Genomic DNA, 6,000 nt, shown 5'->3' with positions numbered 1-6,000 from the left:
TCGAGTTCGGCCATCATTGCCTCGTTGTAGGCCATTGGCGTGAGTCCCTGCTGGAATGCTACCCGCACTGATCTCATGCTGACCTCAACTGGTAACACTGCATCATGGCCATATGTCAACGCAAAGGGCGTAGTGGCCATGCTGGTCCACTGTGACGTCCTGAATGCCCACAATACCACAGAAAGCATGTTTGCCCATCTTCGTGGGTTGTCATCCACAACCTTTGCTAAACATCCCTTGAGAATCTTGTTACTTGCCTCGACCTGACCATTGCCTTATGCGTAACATGGGGTAGAATGGGCGAACGTTATCCCTAATTCTACTGCAAATGCCACCACTTCGTCCCGGACGAAAACGCTTCTGTTGTCACACGTAATGATCTCTGGTAGCCCAAACCTGCGAATGATGTGGCTTTTGAGGAATTAGATGACTTCAGCCTGACTGACGCCCTTCATTGGCACGGCCTCAACCCACTTGGTGAAATAGTCCATGGCCACGATAATGAAGCAATGCCCCAGCGTTGCGGGTGGGGTAATCTTCCCTATGAGGTCCATTGCCCAACCCCTGAATGGCCACAGCTTAACCACTGGGTTGAATTCTGTCACTGGCAACCGCTGCATTGGCCCATGAGTCTGACATGCCCAACACCCCTTAGTGTATTTGACGCAGTCTGTAGTCATGGTTGGCCAATAATATCCATGATGCCGGATCAACCATCTCATCTTTGGCCCGGCATAGTGCGCTCCGCAGATGCCCTCGTGAACTTTGGCCATGACCAGCGCTACCTTCTGGCAGATCGATGCCAGCCACTGCCTGTGCTAACCCGTTCACGGCCTGATTCCTTGATCGTGGGGCATGACGCACCCCTACGTCCTGGAATCCTTCGATTAGCTTCTTGGCCTATGCAAGGTAGCCCACCAAGTGTTCACTCTCACACCGATACTCCCTAGCCAGCTGCTTGATTACCAACTGCGAGTCTCTGATGATTTCCACGGTGTCAGCCTTAAGGCCTAACCCCAGTATGAGAGCTTTGTATTCCGCCTGGTTGTTCGAACAAGGGAAGTCGAGCCGAAAGGCTACCTGAGTCTCCGTTCCTTCTGGTGACCGCAGGATAACGCCTGCCCCTGCCGCCTGCTCGGTCTTGGACCCATCGAAGAAAATCTTCCATGGCATCAGGCTGAGGAGGGAGACCTCCATTACTTCTCTTTCGACCTTAATGGGTGGGTGATCTACCAAAAAATCTGTAAGCGCCTGCCCCTTGACTGCTTTTTGGGGCACATATTGGAGGGCAAACTCCGTAAGTGCGAGAGTCCATTTTCCCACCCTCCCCCTAGAAATTGGGCGTGTGAGCATGTACTTGATGTCGGTTTGGCAAACCACGTCCACCGTTGCTGGCAATAGATAGTACCTAAGCTTATTGCAGGAGAAGAACAATGCCAGACAAAGCTTTTCGATTGTAGAATACTTCTGCTCTACTTTCGTCAAGGCCCTGCTTAGGTAGAACACAGCCTGCTCTTTCCTTAGAGGCATTAGGATCGGAGGCTTTGTTAAGTAGGCCTTTATCTGGTCGAATGCCTCTTGGTGGGCTTCCTCCCATCTGAAGTCCTCGTCAGCCTTCAATTTTAGCAGTGGGGAGAAGACCTTTGTCAGCCCTACAGAGTTGGAAATAAAACACCTAAGGAAGTTCACCTGTCCTAGGAACTTCTGTAACTCCTTTTTGTTTGTAGGCGGCCTTGCCTCCTGGATGGCCTTAGCCTGTTCTTGTCTACCTCAATTCCTTTTTGATGAACCAAAAACCCCAAAAAGTTACCAGTCATTACCCCGAAGGCACATTTCAATGGATTCATCTTCAAGCCATGACTCCTCATTCCGGAGAATGCCCGCCTCAAGTGCTCCAGATGCTCGTGCTCCTGCTTTGACTTGACCACAACATCGTTAATGTAAACCTCAACAAAGGTGCCAATTATGTCATGAAAAATGGTGTTCATTCCTCACTGGTAAGTGGCGCCAGCGTTCTTCAACCCAAACGGCATGACCAACCACTCATATGTCCCTAAAGCGCCCTGGCATCGAAAGGCTATCTTTGGGACATCCTCTTCTATGATGAAGATTTGATTATATCCAACATGGCTGTCCATAAAAGACATGATGTGGTTTTTTGAGGCCGCGTCAACCAGCATGTCGACCACTGGCATCGGGTATTCGTCCTTGGGGGTGGCCTTGTTCAGGTCTCTAAAGTCAATGCAGACCCTTAGTTTTCCATTCTTCTTTATGATCGACACTATATTCGACACCCATTCCACGTACCTAGTAGTCCTGATGAAGCCTGCCTTAAGCAATCGTTCAATTTTGTCCTTGATTTTTAGGATGACGTCTGGTGCCATTCGCCTAGGTAGCTGTTTTACGGGTCTGTAGTTATCTTTGATGGGCAACCGATGTTAGACCAACTTTCGGTCTAAACCAGGCATCTCAGAATAATCCCAAGTGAAACAGTTTTTAAATTCCTTCAATAAACTTACAATATCCCCCCTTAACTCGGGTAAGAGTAGACCACTAACATAAATAGGCCAGTGGTCCTCGGCCATTCCTAAGTCTACTTCTACCAAGGGATCTTGGACTTCTGCCAAAGTTTCCTCCATCTTCGGCGGTGCTAGTGGCAGATCTTGTAGCCTGACTTTAGGGCCAACCACCGCTTGCTCCTTGGCTATGACCTCAGCCATCAATCCTATTTCGTGAGACATCTTCTTCTCCAGGCTTGCAACTGTCAGCTGGCATATTATGTCTGCTACAACCTTCTGGCTTGTCTTCACAGGTAGCCTTCGTCAGTCTTCCTCCGCCGTTCTCCAAGATTTGGCAGGGCTTTCGTCTGTGGTCCCTTCAACTAGAATACTTCTTCTAAGACCATAGACGAGGTAATCAAAGACCTAGGCCTCCTATGTTCATCTTCACCAGTGAACTGGATAGAGCCGATGCATCCATCGTATAAGATGGCCTCCGCATGGCTGGCGTCATCCATGAATGGCCGGTTATCAGCCATCACCAACTCAATCTTCCCTTTTCGCCACAGTATTAGGAACTGGTGTAAGGACGACAGGATGCATGAATTTGCGCGGATCCAGTCTCATCCTAGGAGGGCGTTGTAGTTGGCCATGGCATCCATGATGAAGAAAGCCATCAAGGACATATGGTTCCCCACCTTTAGGTCGATCGGGAGTACTCCTCTTGGCCTGGTGGAGCCGCCCAGGAAATTTGTGATCGATACATCACCGGGTAGCAAATTGGTCTCATCTCTCCTGAGACGTTTCATCATCCTTAAGGGTAAAATATTTATCGCTGCTCCATTGTCAATCAAAACCCTGGTTATTGGCTTGCCGTCCATATAAGACTGTATGTACAATGGCTTCAGGTGCCGTGTCATCTCACGAGTTAGCTCCTCGAATATGTTGGCCACCTTCCCCCGTGGCACTGGATTATCAAAGGTGTACTTTATTTCTCTGGTGATGACTATCCTAACGTTGTCTTTGGGGCCCTGCTGGTCTGACTCACTGTAGTCCACCTTCTTTGCGGTCTGTTCTTGATTGGGTGCCAGTTCTATCCCCAATATCTCTAGATGCAAGCCTCCCTTGTCTATGTCTCCCTCCAGTTGCGTCGCCTGGCCGGGCTGATACTGGAATGTCTTTGGCAGGACGTACACCATTGAGATCTATACCTGAGTCGGGATCGCGCCGAAGCCAACCCCCTGAAGTTGATATCTGATGACTGGATGGGGCCACTGTGGTCCGTACTATCAACTCTTGGGCTGGCGCTCATCACTATGTCATAAAAGACTTGAGGGTCAATGTCCTCGATCTTGTAGTCTGACACCTCTGGCTCCAGAGCTCCTTGTCCGCCTATGACATTGTCTGGTTCTTTTGCCCCTGATGCCCCTTTGATCACCTGGCTCTGTACCTCGGAGCTTATGCCCTCTTCGACCTGGACCTAGGGGAATCCCCTAGTACGACCCTCATTGGTCTGGGCCTACTGGTGCCATCTTTGGGCCACCCTCTTTCTCTGCCATCTTCTTTTCTGTGCTCTGGACAGGCGAGCTGGACCAGGGCTAGTCGGGAACTTTGGATGCCTTGCAACCTTCCATCATTCTTCATCTATCTTAGGAACAACCTTCCTCAGCCTGTGGCCCTCCTGGTGGTGAGCGGCCTCCCATCTAGAGTATTTTGAGCATGAGTAGTCAAGTCCACACTGTTTATACGTTGAACGCCCCCTTACTGAAGCCCTCCCAAGCCGATCTTTGGTGAACGGCCTGGAAGTGTGTGATGCCTGATAAGGAACTGGCCTCCTGTCTGCTAGATTAATCTCCTCTCGCACCCCGAGGGAAGACCGTGTGTCCTGATCAGACGGTGCTCGACTTGACCAAGCTGTGTTTCTGTTCCATCATCCCTTGATTGAGCGATTACAACTTGGACAAACTTCTTGGTGGATCCTTGGTGCTTCACTCAGCCTGGGTGTGCAAGTCCCAAGTCCTTCTGACCCTCTTGGTTCCTCTTACAGACTAAACTCATAGCGGGGATTCACCGTGGGCCGTCTGCCCGTCCTTCACCATCTCTGGACCCTATCCTGCTCTTCAGACCGAGCTAGCACATTACTAGACTGGCCCATGACAGGTGCCTTGGGTCGCTCAAGTGGGGCCAAGCATGCCTGCACCATTTCACCCGATGCATCCCCCAGATTGTTAGCTGCCCGGCCGCTGTTGGCCTGGGTGCAGAAAGGAGTGGCCCATGGGCTCAAACGGGATCCTGACGACTGCGCCGCTAGATTTGGCCTATGTGGATGGCTCCCCTGCCCGATCCTCATAGTTGGCACTACATCCTCTCTTGGTCTGGCCATCCTTGAAAAGTCAACGCTGACCATGTTGACTAGAAAAGGGTCTTCATCGACCATCATGACCCCCTTTTCCTTTCCAGGGAAGTGCAAACATCCAGTTGTAATTGTTTTCTATAAGGCATTACGAAAAACCACACAGTTAGTAGTAGTGTGGGTGCGAGTGTTGTGCCACTTAGGGCGCGTTTGGTGACGATCTTGGGAGCTGTTTTTCAAGCCCGGGAGTGTCTTGGGACCAGAAAAATGGAATCTAATGTTTGGCAAAACTGATTCTGATTTTCACTCCCAAGAATGAACCGGGTACCAAAGCTGGTCTGGAGATTGGTTTGGAGAAACATGGTTACCCATGTTTCTCACTCCCAAGATCAATTTTAGGGTAACTTGGTAGGTGAAATCCCGATAAAATCTTAAAATCTTTAGACTTCTCCACGATAAAAAAAAGGAAGGCCGCTGGACATCTTGACGGCAAGACGCAAGACTCAAGAGCATCTCAGGTATTCTTCTTCTTCGTTCTTCTGCTTCTTCTTCTTCGTTCTTCTTCTCTCTTCTGCTTCTGCTTCTTCTTCTTCTTCTTCTTCTGTTGCTTCTTCTTCTTCTTCTGCTTCTGCTTCTTCTTCTTCTTCTGTAAATTCGTTTTTTCCCTTCATTCTTATTTTAAAATTTGTATTTGTATGCTTCTTTTTTTCTTCTTTAAATTTGTATTTGTATGCTTCATCTTATGTAGTTTTAGAAAATCTGCAGTTTCCATTAGAGGATGTTCTGTGAGAGAGAGAGAGATGGAAGCTATACACTATTTCTTTTGTTGGGTACGGTAACCGTCTCTGTGTTCATAGGAAAAAAAAAATCAGAATCTTTTATGTGGTACCTATTGCGTATTCTCAGCTGGATTTGATTAGTGCTCGTTTTTTGGAGAGGTAAATTTCCTGGTTACAAAAAGATTTCTCTAATTCCCTGGTCACGTGTGTGTAAACCAAAAAGCTGCAGTGGTTTGGGTTTACATGAGGTTTGTGCACAATAAATCTGTTCTTGGAAGACTTAGCTTGAGTTGTGTAGCGTCTAATATGGAAAACTAAAGTGCATCCAAAATTTAGGATTTTTAATTGTTGAATGGTGGAATTACTACTA

Source organism: Telopea speciosissima, chromosome 1 (assembly GCF_018873765.1).
Source record: "Telopea speciosissima isolate NSW1024214 ecotype Mountain lineage chromosome 1, Tspe_v1, whole genome shotgun sequence".
NCBI classification, from domain to species: Eukaryota; Viridiplantae; Streptophyta; class Magnoliopsida; order Proteales; family Proteaceae; genus Telopea; species Telopea speciosissima.
Note: the sequence above shows the minus strand (reverse complement) of the source record.